Genomic DNA, 22,415 nt, shown 5'->3' on the forward strand with positions numbered 1-22,415 from the left:
AATTACAAATAAATTCTTCCTTTTGGGGACATAAGGTAATCAAATAATTATTAGGCAATGTAAATAACACACAAATATTAAAATAAACTGGTGCCACCATGCCATGGAATACTGCACACCTAGTAACACTAAAGAAGTTGATGGAAATATGTTGGTAACGCGTATTTTCTGATTCATTTACTTTTTGGCAAAAGTACATTCGCATGATTCAAAATTCAGAATGTACAAAGTGATATTCACTAGGTTCTTCTTCTCTGCTAGTTCCAATCCACCCTGTTCACACTGTTGCTAGTGTCTTCTGTGCACATTCCCAAGCAAATGTATACCTATAATTTTTGTTCTTTTCCTGCACATGGTAGCACATTTTATACACTGTTCTGCACCTTGTTTTTTCCATAGTGCAACGTAAATCAGGAAATCATTTCATATTAGCATTAAAACATTAAAAACTTCCTTGTTATTTGTGAAGGTAGCTACAGTTTTGTCGTATACACTCTGCCAGTCCCTTATTGGTAGACTTTAAGTTATCAACAATCTTTTGTAACTTTTGTTGTTGTTGAAAGGAATAAATCTGGTGCATACATCATTTCTTTTGTGTAACCATATCTGTAATACAAAATCCTAGAAATAGAATTTATAAGCCAAAAGCAAGTGTAAATTTGGCAGAAATTGATAAATTTCCTGCCATAGAAAGTTGCACAAATTTATTCTTCCACCAGTAGTCAAGATATGAGAATGCCTGTGTCAATGGTGTGATAATAACCACTCCTATTGATAGGTAAAAATTGCACCCCCATTTTAATTTAATTTGCATTTTTATGATGGCTACAGTTGAGCATCTTTTCATATTATAGGAGCTATTTATGTTTCCTTTTTTGTGAACTGGCTATTTCATTTTTCTTTTGGGTTTTGGTCTTTTTCTTATTTACTTGTAGCAACTATTTATATAAGGAAAATTAACCTTTCCAACTCTATCACTACTAACAGGGTCCAAAAAGACATGATAGTCCTTTTTTTTTATTACCTACATCAGCTTCTCTTTTTTTAAATATTTTTAGACATTGATGAACCTTTATTTTATTCATTTATTTATATATGGTGCTGAGAATCGAACCCAGTGCCTCACACATGCTAGGCAAATGCTCTACCACTGAGCCACCACCCAGCCCACCTACATCAGCTTCTTAAAGCCCTGATTTTGTTCTACAATATTATTCTCCACTAAAAGAAACTTGGACCCTTGGAGGATAGCTGATCCCATGTCTTTTGGCAGGTCTAAACAACATAGAATAAGCCCAGAACATACTGCTGTGGTTAAAAGGTAAGGGTTCTCTCAAAAAAGTCACAGACAGTATTAAGAGGTCTTAATGTCCAATTATAAGGGCTCCCACTAGGCACATTGTTATATTTTGAGTAGCAAAAACAAAACAATAAATAGGGTTCATTAAAATAGATATGTGGGGCTGGGGTTGTGGTTCAGCGATAGAACACTAGCCTAGCATGTGTGAGGCCCTGGGTTCAATCCTCAGCACCACAGAAAAATAAATTTTAAAAAAAGGTACAGGGGCTGGGGTTGTAGCTCAGTGGGAGAGCACTCACCTAGCATGTTCAAGGCCCTGGGTTCGATCCTCAGCACCACATAAAAATAAATAAATAAAGATATTGTGTCCAACTACAACTAAAAAATAAATATTAAAAAAATTTTAAAAAGATACAATACCTTTGTGTCCCACTACAACTAAAAAATAAATATTTAAAAAAAATAGATACGTGTGTCAGAATACTTTTGATTGCAACTAACATAAAAATTCAAAATGATTCAAACAATTGGGAAAAATTAGGAAATAAGAAGTTCATAAGGTAGGTTGGCTGTAGGGTTGTTTGGGTCACTGGTTCAACAATATCACCAAGCAACCCAAGGTATTTTAGGGGGCTTTCTTTTGGGTTTACCCTGATCTTTCCATTCTGTCATTCTTCATCGGTTAGTTCCTCAATAGTTTACCTCTTTAATTATGTTATGGTGGCACCATGTAATAACTGCTATCGTTCCAATAATCCCATATAGACACAATATCTAGTGGGAAAAGAGGGACCATTTTGTGCTTTCTTTTTAAGAGCCGAGAAAGTTTTCTCAGAAACCATCCAGCTGTTTCCCATCAATCCAAAATGAGCCACAACAAACAAACAAACAAACAAAAAAACAGCTCTCCAAAACACAGTGTTGATTCAGGAACAGTAGGGGACTGTTCCTGAATCCTGGATATGCAAGTCATAGCAACTCATAGCCAGGTGGGCATAGAAAGACAAAGACTGTAATCCCAGAGACTCGGGAGGCTGAGGGAGGAGGACCACAATTTGGAGGCCAGACTGGGCAATTTAGCAAGACCCTGTCTCAAAAAATAAATAAAAAGTGCTGAGGCTATAGCCCCTGTGTTCAGTTACCACAAAGAAAGAAAGAGAAGGAGGGTGGGAGACAAAGGTTTTTAAAGGCAAATGAGGAGGATTACATAAGCTTTTTGAAATAATAATCCTAGGCTACAAAAATTAATTTTAAAAAAAAGTAGTATCAGTCCAAGACTGAATAGGCTACTACTAGACAGACATTTTTTTTTAATGGCCTCAGCAAGAAAGTTGCAGTTCCAGAGTCTCTTTTTCCTGACTCTCTTTGGTTAGGGTTTGACATAAATGACTCCATTTTGAATCTGAAAACATCACATTCCCCTTATCTCTTTTCTCAAAACTGAGTGTCAAGCCTGAAACCATTAAATGGGCAAAGGAGATGGAACCACTGTGATTCTCTTGACATAGTTAGAACTTAGCCCTGACTTAATTGAGCAATTATGGACACCCAAACATATTTGGGGCTCCTCCAATAAGTGAGAAGTTTGGATTAATGATTGGGAGGTAGGTGCCAAAGAGTGACTGCTATAGTTTATAAAAGACCTGAATTCATAATATTCAAATGAAAAAAGTTGTTATAAACTGTTACCAAAAAATAACATAATGCAAAAGAGTGAATAATTAGGACTTTTGACATTTTACAGGTTTTAATGAAAAAAAAATGATGTGTTTCTTCAAAGTTAATCCATTGTAATTAAGAGATGTATGTTTATTTCCATTAGTAAAATAGAAAAATATAAAAACAGATAATTTTATGTGAGCCAAATAGATATGGAAAAAATTGGAACTGTTCCCAAAAGAGGAAAGACTGATCAGAACATGTGGTTACACATGATAACCAGATGGGAAGGAGGTTCAAATAGTTAACGAATGTTGGTGCCTATACTTCATGACCAAGGAGAAAGGGGTCCTGAGTTGACAGGTAGTCAAATTTCCTAAAGAGAAATTTATGGGTAAATGCAATCCATCTCTCCCAGGTGAAGAATCTATTAGATAGATGCCCCATTAGTCATGAGAATACATTAGCAATGCACGCATATGTTTTATTGTTGTTGTTGTTGTTGTTGTTGTTGTTTCTGGTACTGGGGATTGAACTCAAGGGTGCTCTACCGCTGAGCCACATCCTCAGCCCTTTTTATTTTGAGACAGGGTCTCACTAAGTTGCTTAGAACCTCACTAAGTTGCTGAGGCAGGTCTTGAACTTGAGATCCTCCTGCCTCAACCTGGATCACTGGGATAACAGACCTGTGTCACTGTGCCTGGTTAGATATGTTTTTAATACTAATAATAAAATAGGATTATGTGGGCTGGGATTGTGGCTCAGCAGTAGAGCACTCGAGATCCTTGGTTCAATCCTTAGCACTACATAAAAATAAATAAAATAAGGGTATTGTGTCCAACTACAACTAAAAAATAAATACTTAAAAAAGAGCACATAGATATTAAAAAAAAAAAAACAGGACAATGAGAATGAGGGGTTCCACAACTCTGGCCAAGTGAATAAAAGAGTGCATCATTTCAAGGGAAAAGACAGATTGCAGAAACAAAGACTTCTGTGAAAGATACAAACACTGAAAGGTTTATTGAGGTAGGTGGAAAAGACAGTTCCTTGGGAGAAACAAGCTTCAGTACCCCAACCATGAATTAATCTGTTAGGAAGTGTGATTTTATAGCTTTAGCAGATCTGAGGATTGAGGATATTAGAGGTCTAACAAGTAACAAGATTTAAGTATCAAGAAGAAAACAATAAAAGAAATATTTTAGCAACCTTAAGGAAGTATCTAAGCCATGTGTAAAGGCATACCCCTGGAGTCTCCAGCTACTCAGGAGGCTGAGGCAAGAGGATCATTTGAGCCTAGGAGTTCAGGGCCAACCAGGGAAACATACCAAGAAACCATCAGGAAAGGGAAGGGAAGGGAAGAAGGAAACCTTATTCCTAGGGAAAAACAAAAACAAGTAAAAACCAATGAAGTCATGAATTAAATCCATAGGGTTGATGTTTTAAAATAGATTTAAGAACAGTTGTAGTAAGTCTTATAATCATTGTATTAGTGTTTATTTTGTGTACTGTTTAAAGTGTACTCAAAAGAATCATCAAATTAAATTTGCAATTGCAGTTTAAACTGTTTAACACAATGCAATGAAGTTTGCAACGTGTAAATATTTTTTTGAAGTTTAGGTTTCCAACTTCTACTTAGAGATGTTTAATAAACTGAGCATTAAATAAGATGAATATTGTAGGATGGACAAAATATCCTCAGACATTAAACACTTTATCAATGTTGAACATAAACTGTGAACAATAAGTATAAATAAATACCTGAAAGGGTGTTCATCAAAAACTAGCAATGGTTAGCTCTAGAGAATGGGGATAAGGTGGGGAAAGGACTCTCGTTTCTTATATAATTTGGAATAAATTTGTAAAGTTTTAAAGAAGCATGAAGGGTTTTTCCCAAAAATTTAATCTTGGGCAAAATGTAAGACTCTAAAAACTATCATAAAGGCATTAACTATAGTCAAACATGGCTGTCAGGAAAGCCCCAAAAGCAAAGCTCAAATTTTCCTCTTTCAAATTAAATTCAGAAAAATCAAAATGTCACAAAATTTATCATAAACATAGTTATGACACAAACCCAGTAATTTTCTTACAGATTAAAAGTGTAATTGAAGAGTTGGGAAGACATCCAAAAGCCACTCAGTGACTTGTGGGTAACCTCAGTGAGTTTAGATAATGATGCAGTTGTGACCCAGAGAGGTAAAACCTGAGCCAATTCTCCCTTTTTGGCCAGGAATATCTATCAAAGTCATCCTATATCTGTTCCACCATTGCATGTTAGGGAGAGGAGGGCAGATGACTCCCCTTTAATTTATAGGTCTTTAGGAGGAGAGGAATTATACTTGAGATGCTGCACTTAATGAAATACACTGGGAAATCTTAGCCATACCTGAAGCTGACTTGAATGGTGAAATGCTGGGCTTCTGTAATGATTCTATAATGGGATCAGACTTTGGTGCATCTTGAAAGGGGTTGAGTCTATTTTGCACATGGGAGGAACATAAGTCGAGAGTCAGAGGGCATTCAGTCTTCAATATGGCCCCCAGGGATCCCTACCACATAACATCCATAGTATTAGAGATATTATTTTTATTGTTTTATAGATAGTCTCCTCTAAAATTCTATCAGGGTTGGTCTGAATATGGCAAAAGTGATGGAAGTCACTTCCAAGGCTAGGTCTTTAAAACATTGTTTTCCTTCTCCCTACCTCCCCTCTCTTTCTCTCTCTCTCACGAGGAAGAACTCAGCTGCCATGTCATGAGGACACTCAAGAAATTCTGTGGATCCAGGCACAGTGGCACACACATGAAATCTCAACAACTTGGGAGGCTGAGGCAGGAGGATTGCAAGTTCAAGTCCAGCCTCAGCAATTTAGTGAGGCCCTCTCAAAAAAAAAATCAAAAGAGCTGGGGATGTAGCTGAATGGCAGGATGCTCTTGGGTTAAATCCCCAGTACCAAAAGAAGGAAAGGAAGGAAAAAAGGAAAGAAGGAAAAAAATAAGGAATAGGAAGAGAGGCAGAGAAGGAAAGAAAGAAAAAGAAACTCTGTGGAGAAGTCTACATGGCAAGGAAATGAACATTTCTGCCACGAGACAGCCAAGAACTGAGGCCTCCACCAACAACCTTGTGAGTGTGTTATCTTGGAAGCAGATCCTCCAGCCCTTTTCAGACCTCCAGATAACTGCAGTCCCAGCCAACATCTTAACTGAAACCTCACCAGAGACCTGATCTACAACCACTTGACTCTTCAAACTGTGGGAGGTGATGTTTGTTGTCTAATGCCTCTGAGTTTTTAGGTAATGGTAATTCAGCAATGGATAATTAATAGGGACCATGTACTTATTTTCTGAATCCCCAAACTCACAAGCTTCTGTAAAGCCAAAAATATTCACAATGAACTGACCACTTTCAAAATTAATCCTCACTCAGATATTCCTCCCCAATTAATAGCAGCTACCAACTACATGATCATCTACTTGACTGTAAAGTAAAACTTCAAGTTTTGAAAAAGATGATTTCTTGGAGCTGGAAATGTGGCTTCGTGGTAAATCACTTGCTTAGCATGCACAAAGCCCTGTGTTTAATCCCCAGTTAGTGCTAACTAACTTCGTAGGTATCTCACTTCTTATGAGACTAGAATCTTTCAGGAAACATATAAGATGTGGTTAAAATTGAGCAGCCTTTAATCTTTCTTCTACTGAGACAGGACTCCCAGGAGGCTGACTCCAGTACATGAGGTAAACATCGGAACCTCTGGTTAAATATACTTGTGATAGCCAGGCACAGTGGTGCACACCTGTAATCCCAGTGGCTCCGGAGACTGCGATAGGAGGATCACAAGTTCAAAGCCAGCCTCAGCAATGGGGAAACACTAAGAAACTCAGTGAGACTCTGTCTCTAAATAAAATACAAAATAGGGCTGGGGACGTGGCTCAAATCATGTGTCCCTGAGTTCAATCCCCAGTACCTCCACACACCAAAAAAAAAAAAAAAAAAAAAAAAAAAAAAAAAGAACACTTGCAACCAAAAACTCAATATGTTTTCAAGGAGTACAGGATTGAGACGAATAAGAGGGTTTGGGATTGTGGTCAGAGTATGCCACAGAAATGTAGGCCTGAGGGAAAGAAGAAAAAGATTAATAAAAAGTTACAAGAGCCAGTCAGAAATTGTAAATGACCTTGGAGTTGTGCATGCCTCCAACTCTGTAATTGCCCAAAAGTTCTTAGAGGGTATTCAATGATGACTTTTCAGAAATTGGACATCAGATTTCAAATAAACACATTCTCACATGTCAGAATAAAGACCACTCTGCTCATATGCACTAAGGCTGGAGGAGCTTCAGAATGAACAAACATCCACATGCTATGGAATACAGTTTGGAAAAATAGGATTTGTTAGAGTGAGTCACTTACAGAGAAGCTCAGATTGGAAAACTCAGGCTTCAAAATGACCTTAAGGCCTTCCTGAATTCACATAAGAGAAGGAGAGGACATTCCTTCTCTCAGAAAATAGGACAAAACATTAGGGTTGGCCTTAAAGGAACCTCATCAAATTCGGGAAATGAAATTGATATGTGTCTGATTCCACTCCTAAAGACAAATTCTCAACAATTGAGATCTCAGGGAGTAGAGATGAGTGGGTTTCCCACTTCTTGTAGAAGTTTCCTGAAAACAAGCTGATTGGGGTCTGCAGTGTGGGGAAGCTATGTGATTGATTTGAGGAGACAATTTGGCTTTCTGTGGTTGGTCCTAAGTGGAAGCAGGGACAAAAATTCTAGTGTTATTGATCTAGTCTTGACCATTTTGAGCCAATTGCTGCAGAAGTTATGGTTTGGTTTCTGCCACAGTGTGATTTGACTTCCCTGGATGGTTGCTAGAAAGGTTGTAGGACAAAGTTCTATATTTATATATAATCTGGCCATTGTTCTTTTATGTTTAGTTTCTCATTGGAAATGTAAGAGAGTGCCAGTTACTCTGCACTCCTGCCGGTACTTGGTATCATCATCTTGTCAGTGAAAGGTGGTTTCTGGGCAGGGGGTTGGAGATGTGCAGTTCACCATGCAAATAGATGTGTGATGATATGCCATTGTCGTTTTAACTTACATTTTGCTAATGACTAATTATACTGAGAGTCTGTGTTAGTCAGACTTCCATTCCTGTGACAAAATACCTGAGAAAAACAACTAAGAGGAGAAAAGATTTATTTTGACTCATGGTTTCAGATATTTCAGTCCATAATCACTTGGCTCCATTGATTGGCCTGTGGTGAGGCAGAACATTATGGCAGGGAGGATGTGGTGGAGCAAAGTGGTTCACCTCACTGACATCAGGAAAGGGGCCAGAGAAATGATATACTCTTAAGAACACACCTAATTCCTCCAATGAGGCCTCACCTTCAAAAGTTTCCATCATCTAATAATACCATCAAATTATGAATCCATCAATGGATTGATCCACTGGTGCGTTAAACCCTCATGATCCCCTCACTTCCCCAAAGTCCCACCTCTGTACATTGCTGCATTGGAGGCCAATCCTTCAACACAGGAACCTTTGGGGGACATTCTCAAAAACTAAAAAGGACTGGTGATATAGCTCAGTGGTGAAGTACCCCTGGGTTAAATCCCCAGTATCAAAAATAAATTATTAACAAAAATTTCTGTTTGGCCTCAGCAACTTAGAGAGACCCTAAGAAACTCAGAGAGACCTTGTCTCTAAATAAAATACAAAAAAAAATGCCTGGGGATGTTGCTCAGTGGTTAAGCACCCCTGGGTTCAATCCCTGGTCCCCTCCCCCCTCAAAAAAATCTGCTGGGTCCTTTTTTATTGTGATTACATTGAATATATTGGTATATTTATAAAGAACTGACTTCTACCAAAATTGAGTTTTCCAATCTATGAATAAGATTTATCTCTCCATTTATTTAGTCTTTGATTTCTTTCATTAGTATTTTAGTTTCCAGCATAGAGATCATGCACATATTTTATTTGATTTGTACCAAGTTTTTCTTTCTTTGGTGAGGTTGTAAATAGTACTCTTTTATTCCACATTCCAGTTATTCATTGCTACTGTATAGAAATGCATATGATTTTTGTATATTGATCAAGTATTCTGCAGTCTCAAAAAATCTCACTTATTAGTTCTAGGAGCTTTTTTTTCTTTGGGTTTTCTATGTAAATAATTATATTAGTCCATTTTCTGCTGCTACAATAAAATATTTGAGGCTTGGAACTTTTTTTTTTAAAGAGAGAGAGAGAGAGAGAATTTTTTAATATTTATTTTTTTAGTTTTCAGTGGACACAGCATCTTTATTTTATTTTTATGTGGTGCTGAGGATCAATCCCAGCGCCCTGTGCATGCCAGGCGAGTGCGCTACCACTTGAGCCACATCCCTAGTCTGAGGCTGGGAACTTTATATAGAAAAGAGGTTTATTTAGCTCACAGATTTTTGAGGTTCAAGAGCATGGCACCACCATCTGCTCAACACTGGTGAAGCCCCACAAGGCTGCATCACCTGGTAGATGGCATCACGAAGGGAGTGCCTGTAAGAGGGAGAGATCACTTGTAAGGCAGGCAGCCTGAGAGCAGGGAAGGGCCAGTCTTGCTCTTTCACAACAATGCTGTGGCAAGACAATCTCATAGAACTACCTTAATTTAGGGCTACATCCTCATTGACACAAAGACCTCCCAACTAGGCCTCACCTCTTAAAAGATCCACCACCTCCCAATGTCACCACACAGAGAACCAAGCCCCCAACATGTGAACACTTAAGGGGGTGGAAATACATCCAAACCCTACCAACAATCATAGCAAATATAATGGGAAAAATTTTATTTCTTCCTTTCCAATTTGAATAGCTTTTATTCCTTTTCCTTACAATGATGCACTGGCTAGGACTTCCCAAGGGTGTCACATAGGAATGGTGAGAATGAACAGCTTTTTCCTGTTTCCATTGTTAGGAACAAAGTATCCAATATTTCACAATTAAGTATAATTTTAGCTTTTCAACACCAGGTTGGGGAAGTTCCCTTTCCTCTTTACTCTGTTAAGATAGTGAATTATATTGATTGATTTTCAAATGTAGAATCATCCTTGTAATCCAAGATGCATTCCACTATCTTAAGCAATAAATAAATCATTGCTTTGAACCATGTAACTCTGGACAGTGGCCACTTCTGGGAATCCTACAGTGAATGCCACGGAAGAACCCATTTGCATGCAATTTGTGACTCCTGTTGATAGAAAGAATTCTGTGTTTTTTTCCATGGAATTTACTAGTTCAAAAACCTTGGATTCAAATCTCAGCTGCCCAGAAGTAGAAGCAATGAGTGTAAACTGATAAGCCTCAGCCAAGCTGTTTTGCTCAACTTCATCCGGTTTACCTCAAGAAGCCTTTCTACACCAAAACCCTTTGGTGTTCATATCTACGTAAATAAACCTGCAGACCCTCCTTCTTTGTTAAGCCAGACTCCCTCAGAACTGCTTGCCCACCATGTCCTGCTTCCATTCATAATTGAGTCTTTATTTCCATAATTTCTAATTTTCTCAATCTGACTCACAGGCCTGAGTTTGGTGAGCTGTTCATTCACTGTGTAGGATGCACTCCACTTAGATATGATTTTTATACACTTTATATACTGGTGATTTCAATTTAATAACATAGCATTAGAGATATTCCCCTCTATGTTCGTGAAAGATCTTAGTTTGCAGTTTTTGTTTCTTATCATTTTATTATTTATACTAGGGTGTTGCAGAAAGCTCAGTCCTTGTCCCTGATGAAAATCTAATAACGAGGACACAGTTTTGAGAAAAAGGAAAAAGACAGTTTATTGTTTTGCTAGCAAAGGAGAAACATGGGGGCTTCTGTCCCAAAGGCTGTGATTCTGACCCTCAGCAAGAACAGGGCAGGTTTAAAGAGGTGATTCAGAGAAAATGAGATTAGCAAGAAGAGATCAGGAAGGAGATCAGAGAGAAGATCAGGGAAAAGTTTAGGGAAAAGAAGATCAGAAGGGGCTGGGGATATAGCTCAGTTGGTAGAGTGCTTACCTTGCATGTACAAGGCCCTAGGCTCAATCCCCAGAACCATCAAAAAAGATCAGGAAGTAGGATAGGGAAAAGAAGATCAAGGAGAATAAGTTTGGAGGAAAAAAAAAACCACATAAGTCAAGTGAGCCACATCCCCAGCCCTATTTTATATTTTATTTAGAGACCAGCACCTTGCTTTTGCTGAGACTGGCTTTGAACTTGAGTCCTCCTGCCTCAGCCTCTTTAGCCATTGGGATTACAGACGAGCGTCACTGCGCCCAGCTCTTTCTTGTAATATCTTTCCCTGGCTTTGGTAATAGGATAAGACTAAATTTTAAAAACAAAATCATAAAAAGATGGAGAAGTGTTATTTCCTGTTTTCCAAAGGAGGTTGTATAGGATCCGTATTATTTCTTCCCTGTTTAATAGTGAAAGCATCTAGACCTGAGGTTTCCATGATTAGAAGTTTTCTACATATAATTCAATTTCTTTGCTAGATATAGAAGTTATAATGTCTAGGGCCAGGCATTGTGGCTCACACCTCTAATCCTAGAATTCAGAGGCTGAGGCAGGAGGATCGTGAGTTCAAACACAGTCTCAACAATTTAGTGAGGCCCTGAGTAACTCAGCAAGACCCTATCTCTATAAAATATTTTTAAAAAGGGCTGGGATGTGGTTCAGTGGTTAAGCATCCCTGGGTTCAATCCCTGGTACCAAAAATAAATAAATAAATCAAAAGTTACCTATGTCTTCTTGAGTGAGTTTGGCAGGTTAAGTCTTTCAAGTAGCTCATTTCATCTAAGTTCTCAAATACTTAGATATTAAATTGCTCATAATAATACCTTATTATCATTTTAATATGATTGGAATCCATAGGGATATCTACATTTATATTCCTGATATTGGCAATTTGTCACTTGTCTCTTTTTTTTTTCTTGGTCATGACTAGAGATCTATCAATGATCTTTTCAAAGAACCAACTCTTAGTTTTTCTGCTTTTCCTATTATTTTTCTGTTCTCAGTTGCACTAATTTCTGCTCCTTAAAACTCTTTCTTTTGGCTTGATTTTGATTTCCTTTGTGTTTTTTCCCCTAAAGATGCAAGCTTAGACTATGGTTTGAGGGTTTTCATCTCTTCTAATACATTTAATGCTATAATTTTCCAAAAAGTAGTGGTATAGGCTGGCCTATACCGACTCATGAGAGTCAGATCCATGCATATCTTCCCAACTTTGTGTTCGGTCATGTCACATCGGTGCCTTGAATCTGTATGCAATGAGGGTATTTACATCCCAGAAGGTGGAAGATACTGCCAATAAAGTCTATTTTCCCCAGAAAACCTCTTATTAAATATTTGCCAGCAACTAATAAGTACTTCCTTAGCTGTATGCCACAAATTTATTTTTTTCATTTTTATTCAATTTATGTTTTCTTATTTCATTGTGATTTCTTTCTTGTTCCTTGAATTACTTAGAAGCCTATTGTTTGATTTCCAAATATTTTAGAGATTTTTCAGAAATCTTTCTGTTGCTGATTTCTAGTTTAATCCCATATGGTCAGACACATACTTTGTATGACTTCAACTATTTTAAAATTTGATGAGTTTTGTTTTGTGGCCCAGAATATAATTTGTATTGGTGAATTTTTCATGTGCACTTGAAAAGTGTTTATTTGGATGCTGTTTGAGTGGAGTATATTCTGAGTATTAATTAGATCAAGTTGCTTAAAAATGTTGTTCAAGTCTTCTGTATCCTTGCTGATTTTTTGTTTGTTCTACTGATGACAGGGAGAGTAGATTGAAGTTTCAAAATATAATTATAGGGCTGGAGTTGTAGCTCGGTGATGAAGCGCTTACCTAACACAAGTAAGGCACTAGGTTTGAACCTCAGCATCACATAAAAATAAATAAAATAAAGGTATTGTGTCCAATAATATCTAAAAAAAAATTTTTAAATATATATATATAATTGTAGATTTGTCTACTTATCCCTTGGTTATGTTAGCTTTTCTTAGTTTATTTTTAATCTTTATTTTAGGCACCTATACTTTAAACATTTGTTATGGCTTTTTGTTGAAGTGACCTGTTTTTTATTCTGTCACATCTCTTATTTTCCTGATAACACTTCTTGATGTAAAGTCTAGTTTGTCTAATATTAATATGGTTACTCTAGTTTTTTCTACTAGTATTTTTATTATCTTTTTCAACTCTTTTTTTAATAATCTATTTATAGCATAATATTTGAAGTGGATTTATTATATACAGCATACAGTTGGCTCTTGTTTTTTTAATCCAATCCAATAGTTTCCATGTGTTTAACCCATTTAAATTTAATGACTATTAATATGCTTGGATTCATGTCTACTATTTTATTATGTTTTCTGTTTGTTCTCTCAATTTTACATTCCTGGCCTTCTTTTAGATTATTTAGATATATTTTAGTATTTCTTTCTTTTTCTTTTTTTTTTTCCAGTACCAGGAATTGCCAGGACCTTATATATGCTAGGCAATCATTTTGAAAAACCACTGAAAATTTACAAAAGTTAGGGCTTAAGAGAAATTTCAGTGCTGATATTTACCACCTTAAAAAAATGGATGATACTGGGTATGGAGGCACCCACATATAATTCCAGCAACTCAGGACTAAAGCAGGAGCTTCACAAGATACAAGTCAGCTCAGCAACTTAGAGAGACCCTATCTCAAAATAAAAAATAAAAACGGGCTAGGGATGTGACTCAGTGGTTAAGCATCCCTGGATTCAATCCCCAGTACCAAATAAGAAAAAATTAATTAATTATTAATAAAATTAAAAATTGATGCTATGCCAGGTATGGTAGCACATGCCTATGTGTGTATATATACAGTCTTTTGTCATCCTTAGTCACTTTAGATTACTAATTATGCCAAAATTAAGAGATGGTTTCTGGGAAGGGACAAATCCAAGGTGTTTTCAGGAAACATGCTTTAAAGATTAAGCCAAATGTATAACTGTAAAACAGTTTTATTAAAACCTGAGAAAGATTTAAGTTAGTGCTTTAAACAAACAAACCTTCTAAGAATCTTAAGGGCATGCTTGGCAAAACATCTCTGTTAAACAATAGGACTTTAAGGATATTAAGGGCAAGGAATCCAAACTAGATGGGGCTATTCTATGATTTTGTCTGATAGATTGGATTAAAATTGAAACATCAAACATACACACAAGGTTTTTTTTTAATGAGCTTGATCTGAAGGAAACAGAAAAATCATACTTCACCACATAATTGTCACCACTGTAAAATTGTCGCAACCTATTTTTTCAGTCCAAAAATCGGACCTTTCATCTTGTAATTGGTATAATTCTGTTGTCATGCCACTTAAAAGGTAAATAGAGCAGCAATGTATTCACGAGTGGCACATAGATGTGCATCGGTCCTCTTGTGCACTTTGAGCCAAGAGCCTAGAATTCTCAGCACCCACATTGTCAGTATATTCCAGAAAGCCAACTTGGCATGGTTTGTTTTAGAGTGCTCCAGTACTGATGGTAAACACATCTCAGGTGAGTGGCACTGAGGTCCAAGTGTCAGATGAGGAAACCAATGATAACAGTACAGAATCTTTGTTCACAGAAGATTAAATTTTTAAATCCATGTTTCACAACACTGTAGTAAATTTTCTCAAGTGTAATATTTTTAGCATAATACATAAATCAGTAACAACTGATGTGTTACCTATATTTTTCAGATGATAAAATGTTTGCTAAACTGTCATCAAGAAATGATGTACATTGATTTTGACTACACAAAACATATTTAACATATATTCACAAGTATTCCATGTATGCTAATCTTGCACCAAAGTCAGTTTAATAATAAATTATTTTTTAGGAATACAACACACACATACATACACACATACACAAAGCTTCACATAATGGTCACACTATACTTTTTTGAAAAAAAAATTGGCATAAAAATCTGCAACAAATATGTGGTGAAATACAGAAGTACAAATTAAAAAAATTTTTGGACCTGCAAACTTCTATAGGCAAGAATCAAGCTAAGAAATCTATTCGCCTACAAACATAGGCTACTATTTATGGAAAAGGGAGGATGACTTAGAAGAGGAAACAAGATCCTAGAGGATGAAGCCAGGAGCTCAGAGACCTCACAAGCAATAGATAAGCCCCAATCAAAGACCTGTCCCTGAGAAACACACCTAGGAGGCCTCATCCAACCTGGATGGGACCCTGAACTTTAAGCTGATGCTATTATGGAACATGACCTGAGGGAAGGATTGAGTGGACTTAACTGTGGAATGAATGTGATTCATTGTGGTTGGAGGGTGGACTGTGACAGATCGTGCTCCCTTCATTTAGCCACAATAATATACAATACCCTGCATTCTCTTCTATGACACTGATGTCAGGTGCCACCTCCTCTAGGATAAGAAAGGTGCAGCTCTGCGAGTGGGTGTCATAAGATAGAGTTGAATTACACCCACCTGTTGTTGTAATCCTATCCTTTTGCCCTTTGGGGATAGAATGTTCCTTGGATTAGCTCTCTTCATTAATAATCCCGGGTTCAAGGTGTGCTCCTCCTTTCTTGCCTGCCTTGCCCCACTTGTGGGAGCTGTGGCTAGAAGCAGTCACTGAATCCAAAGGAAAAGACACTTTCTGTGTCTGTGTCTTTATTTAGTCAGCCCAAATTCACTTGGAGTGACCCTGATTTAGCTGCGTGTCTCTGCACACTGATGCTCCTCTCATGGAGGAGCAGGTTCTATTTGCTCTTCTTCATGCACCAAAGTGGACCTTTGTGATGCCTCAACCAGGGGGTTACAAGGAAGCACTGCTCTGTGATTTCCGAGACCAGGTTATGGGAGTCTTTGTTGCCTTGTGATGCTTTCTCTGGAACCTAGTGGCCATACTGTGAGAACACCTGGATCTCATGGAGAAACCACACATAGATGTTCAGCTGACAGCCCTAACTCAAGATCCCAATAGAAAACATCATCCAGCTGATAAGTGAGTTAGGAGGCCTTTGAAATGACTCTGGCCTAAGCCACTGAATACAACCACGTGAGATTCCTCAAGTGAGACTAATTTAACTGAGCCCCCAACCACCACCAGCACTGTACAAAATAATAATAATATGATTGATAATATCTTATTTCACGAACTTGGGAATGGTTCATTACACAGCAGTAGATAACTGGAACAGACATGCAGAAGCCAAAACAGGAAGTAGAGGGCCTGCAGAAAGAAACTAACCCACAGCTTGTCACAAAAAGTGTTGACAGAAACCACAGATCCCTTGCTTCACCAGAGGCATATGGTTGTACACAGGGCATAGGCCTACCAGGTGCTCTTCCATTTTGTGGAGTCAAGAGATCTATAGAGCCCTGAGGTGAATCAAGTGTGGCAAAAAACAGGGCAGGATATACTACTAGTTCCCCAGTCACCCTTATTTTCCAGCCCCCAACCAACAAACATCAACTGGAGATGTACATTGGAGCAGAGAAGACAAAAAGATAAGAAAATTGTAAAAAGAAAATTACCTGACACTGTATTTTATAATAGTGAACAATCTAGTTTAAAAATCAGCACACATTTCAAAGAAAACATTCAGGTGTCAGGCCAAAAAAGACATAGTTATTTTTAAAAATCAGTGGGTAAGCTAGGCTTAGTGGCAGGTGCCTGTGATTCCAACTCCTGGGGAGGATGAGGCAGGAGGATCATTTAAGACTACAAGTGGAGGTCAGACTGGGTAACATAGCAAGATCCCATCTTAAAAAAAAATCAATGGGCAAAAATCTACTTACTGACATGAAGACTTCTTTTAGGGCTATGTGATTATTGCTTAGCCACCCTCAGAGAGAGAGAGAGAGAGAGAGAGAGAGAGAGAGAGAGAGAGAGAGAGAGCGAGCTGGGTGTGGTAGCACACACTTGGGAGGTTGAGGCAGGATGGATCACAAGTTCAAGTCTAGCGTCAATAATTTAGGGAAGTCCTAAGCAACTTAGTGAGATACTATATCAAAAGAAAAAAGGGTTGGGGATCAAAAGAAAAAAGGGTTGGGGATTCAATTCCCAGTTCAAAATTAAAAAATAAATAAAAATTTTAAAAATAAAAAGGGCTGGGGATGCAGCTCAGTAGTAAAGCACCCTTGGGTAAAATCCCCAGTGCCAAATAAATAAATAAAAATAAAAATTCCTCATTAAGAATCCAAAAAAGGTAAGAAAGATCAAAATGCCACAGAAGTCTATCCTTCATAGTCTGACTTGGGCAGAAATGTGTCCAGTGGATGCAGAGAGTACTTTTTGGAAGGAAAGAAGTGACAATTTGTCATTTGATTATTCTTCAGAATCCTGCAGCTCTTCAATAAGCTTGAAGGTTCAGCTAATTATGAAAAACTTCTGATGCTCACTACTAACCCTGGTTTCTCAAAGCCCTACATTCTTTTTCAATCAATAATCACATTAGATTTTCCAAGGAACTATATTGTAAAAGCAAAGACATCATTGGTTGCAAAGATGATGGCTTCAGTGTTGGGATAAATATTCTATCCATCATCTGGGCGGAACTGAGGAAAATGAATATCAGAATTCTCATTAAGTCCCAAGTCTTTCTATGAGAAATGTCTAGGAAATTATTATAAAAGAAAATACTTCAAATAAAATCCATGAATAATTTTAAAGCCAAAGAAGCAATGAATAGATTAGATAAATCAATCCATTAAGTTTACAGAGATTAATGAAAATACCACAAAGTAAAGAATGCAGCAAATGGGGCAAATTTATTTTATTCTATCTTCATCTTCTGGATTTTGCCTTGAAACAGAATGGTTCAACATAATTCAATTTATTAGATTTCTGTCTGATTTTATCTAATGCTTTATGAAATTCATATGTATAGATAGATATATGTGTGTGTTCACTCCTAGTCAGAATGTAATCCAAGTCATTGAAAATAAGACTTACTGAATTATTGATAATATTGGCTCAAACTACAAATGTGATGTTATTAAGACTTGGGTCATTTAGAAGTAATAATATAATCTTAAATTTGGCTGTAATATCATTGGAAAATAAAGTAGCTAAGAGAATTGGATCAGTGACTTGGAAGGAGATACTGTTGTTTTTTTTTTAAATTTCAGAATCTGAAAAAAGAGAAAATTTTCTAGTGAAATTCCAAATAATGTGAGGTCATTTGAAAAATGATACTTAATCATAAAAACAACTTACAAGGAATTATATGTTTTTCAGTTCAGCTCAGATTTAATTTTGGGTGTGGATTTAAAAGTGAAAGATGAAGTAAGAAAGTTGGACCATCCAAATCCATTTATTAAATCATGAATGTGTGATCGTGGAATTTTGGAAATACCTCGGTTTCAATATAAGGTAACCTGGGCCATAGATTCCAAAAGGCAAAATTAAAGAGAAGCAGAACTTGTAAATATTCTAACTGAAGTGTGTTTGCCAGGCGTGGTGGCCCATGCTAATAATCCCAGAGACTTGTGAGGACAGAAAGATCCCAAATTCAAGGCCAGTCTCAGTAACTTAACCAGGCCCTAAGTAATTTAACGAGACTCTCAGATAAAAAGTAAAAAGGACTGGGATGTAGCTCAGTTGCAAAGCACCCCTGGGTTCATTCCCAGTACCAAAAATAGAAAAGAAAGAGTATGTTAGCAGAAACAGGAACCTGAAGAATAAGTGTGAGTCAGGTCAAAATTCATCAGGATTTCTTACAGTGCCATTACCTGAAACACCTATGCAAACAGATATGGTGTGAGATCCTTTGTAACTCTCTGTGGCAAAGAGCAGGGCTCCAGGATGGAGCAAGGGACAGGATTATGTAGGAGTCCCTATATCCTGCCTCAAACATAGAGCACAAAGACACAAAAGTTTAGCAGCTGCCATTTTTTATTCCCAAGACAATAAATACATCCATCCACTCCACATTACACCTAAGAAAGCTGGCCTTTGTAACCACGATCAGGGCACTACTTCTCAGTCCAAAGAATTAGTGCAGACATTTCTGATAAAAATGGATGATTTAATGCATTTTTGCACTCCACCCTAAAGTCCCAATATTGTTACAAAAAAAGAATTGAGGCAGGTGAGTTCTAAGGGATCGAACCAAAGGATTTGGACATGTAAGGTAAGTGCTTTAACACTGAGCTGCATCCCAGGATGGCCTCAAACTTGGGATCCTCTTACCTCAGCCTTCAAGTAACTAGGATTACAACTGTGTACCTGGCCTGTAAGGAACTTTTTTAAACATATAAACCCACAAGAACAAAGGTAGTAGGAGAGGTAACATATATAGATGAGAGCTTCAACAAATTTATCACCTAGGAGCAGTGAGGTGATAACTACTTTAACATCCTGGAAAAAGATGAACATTAGAACCATGGAGGAGGTAGACCTAGGGTCATAAATCCTCTTTAAAAAGCACATCAGCTGGGTGTAATGGCTCATACCTGTAATCTCAGTGCCACAGGATGCTAGGCAAGAGGATCACAAATTTGAAGCCAGTCTAGGTGATCTGGGGAGACCCTCAGCAATTAGCAAGACCCTATCTCAAGATAAAAATAAAATAAAAAGGTCTGGGGATATAACTCAGTGGTAAATAACCCCTGGGTTCAATCCTCAATACAAAAAATTAATTTGAAAATGTAAGCCAATTCCTGACAAAACGTCCTGAAAGGCTTAGAAATGAAACATACCCAGTTCCTTGAAGGCGCAGGTGCAGAGTAAGACTATATACTGGGAAATTAGCTAAAAATCCTTAAAATAGCAATTATGTCTCCAGAAATCTTTCCTTAATCTGCACAGTTGGCAACAATCTACACCCAAGACTGGGGAAAATTTTAAAGTTTTACTTTCTGGGGACACCAGGCTCCCTGGATGTCTCATCCTGGTTCTCAGGATGTGATTCTATGCTCAAAACATACTGAACAAGGAAATTTCCAGCACCCAGCCCAACCAAGCTTCCTGTGCCAGCAGCCAGGCTTATTCCCTGTGAAAGTTAAGAGTACTCCTGTTTGGGAAAATGAGCATAACCAAGAAAAATTACCTGTAAATACTGTCTTCTGGGATCCTCCCGCAAAATGACCAGGCCCCCATCACCGGCAACCAGGCCCTCTAGTAGAAAAGTCCCATTAACATACCACAGTTTCCAATGGGCATCTCATAGAGCCTGACTTAAAATCTAAAAGGAAAATATCACCAGATATTTGAGAAAAGTGTAGAAATATAGGAACAAACAGAAAGGAAACTTAGAGAAAAGAGAGAGAAGAAGGAGCCAAACAAATTTTTCTGAAAAGTTATCATTAACATAAAAAGAAAGGTAAGAGAGGGGGATATTGCAGTCATGAAATAAGAATAGGAACCTATTTATTGGGGGAAAAAAAAGAGAGAAAAAGCCAGAGAAGAAGGAAGAGTTTTGGGAAATAAAAAATTGGTAGTAGAATCTAAAATTTCAAAAGAAGCCTGGTAGGAAAAGTATATGAAATCTCACAGAAAAAGATAAAGAAATAGAAAACATCAGTAAGGGCAATTAGGGAACACATCCAAAATTCGACATCTAAATAATAGCACTTCCTGAATGACAGAAGAGGAAAAACAAAAAATGTGAGGAAAACACCTGAACAAGAAATTTTTCTAGAACTTAGGGAAGGAATATTAGTGCCAGATTGATTCAGCCCACAAGCTGTCAATAAAATGAACACAATCAGACCTGGAACGAAGCATACTGTAGTGAAATTTCAGAATGTTGGGGACCAAGAAATAAAACCTAAAAATGCAGGGAGGGGCGAGAAAGAAAGAAGGAGAGGAGGAAATAGGCCATAGACAAAGTAAGTCAAAATTGCATCAAACTTCTCAATGATAACACTGAAAACTGTAAGAAATGGGAAAATGTCTACAGTTATTTTGAAGAGAAATAATTCCTGACCACTATACCTGGCTAAATTGTTAACAAATTGTGAAGATAAAGTCATTTTACCTGCTACACACCCTTTCTCAAGAAGCTACTGGAGGATGTGCTCCATGGAAATAAATAAGAGAAAGGCTTGGGATCCAAAAAACAGTAAAGGCAAATGGACATCCCCAAATAACACTTTTATCACAGGTCTAGAGAGCAATGGATCCAGAGTGGGGCTAGAGGTATGTCTCTAAGAATAAATGAATGAAATCTTACTTTGATTAAATATAAATTACTAAAATGTGTGTAAAAAATTACTGTAGAAATATCACAGCAAAAGATAAGCCATAATATATAGTTTCCCCTTAAATTCTCTGTTGTATAATAGTTTAAATATTTTCTCCTATGCTCATCTGCAATGTCAATTGATGATGTCATGGCTACAACTTTCCTGCTGCCTGCTGTCAATCCCTAGCTTCTCTACCCATTTCTTTGTTTGTTTCATTTGTTCCACAAAAATGACTGGCTTTCATGTTGTTACAATAACAATCTTTATGACCTATTCAGCCTGACTCATAAATTCTAAAGTCTTATATTGACTGCCAGCCCTTGGTGTTCTGCAGAAACTGAAGGAATGTTAGCAGCTAAATTGGAATTGCACTGCCATCATTGTTGTTGCATTCCAGCAATGGCTCCAACCTTGATGACTATGTAGCCAGATGACAAGAAAGAGATGCTTGGACAGAGCTAACAAGTCTAGCAGTCCTGCCACAACCTAGGCCTTATCTTGGCTGGACATATATAGCATTCTCATTTAATGGGAATCTTTTTTAAAAGTTACAAATATGTTAGTTGGGGTTATATTTACTTTTAACTGGAGAGAAAAGAAAGTAAACACTAACTTGGGAATCTAATGCTAAGCAGGACTTAGCAGAGATGGCTCATGCTGTAAAGATTCAAATGGAGGTCAGGGAAGTCTTGTCAGATGGGGCAAGGGTACCTATGACTTGGTGACATTAAAAAGCCAAAATCAACAACCAGCCATAAAGGATATTAATAGGACAATTGAGGAAATTCAAATGTGGACAGCATGTTAAGTAATAATATTCTCTCAATTGTTAAAATTCTTGACTTGTACCTGGCAAAGTGGCACACACCTGGAACTCTGGAGGCTGAGGCAGCAGGAATCCAAGTTCCAGGCCAGCCTGGGCAACTTAGCAAGACCCTATCTCCCAGTTAAAAAGAACTGGGAATGCAGCTCAGTGATAAGTACTCCTGGGTTCAATCCCCATACCATAAAAAGGAAAGAAAAATCTTGATTTTTATGGTGATTGTATTAGATGATATCCATAATTTTAGGAAATACTGTAGAAGTATAGTGTATTAGAGTGTAAAAGTATTTGAGGGTAAAGAATCATAATAATGCAACTTATGCTCAAATGGTTCAAAGGAGAAAATACAGATATAAAGAAAAAAGTATGGTGGAATGAATATTTAATTGACCTAAGTTAATGGTATATGGATATCTGTTGTACT

Source organism: Spermophilus citellus (genome assembly GCF_964194105.1).
Source record: "Spermophilus citellus genome assembly, chromosome: 17".
Taxonomy (NCBI): Eukaryota; Metazoa; Chordata; class Mammalia; order Rodentia; family Sciuridae; genus Spermophilus; species Spermophilus citellus.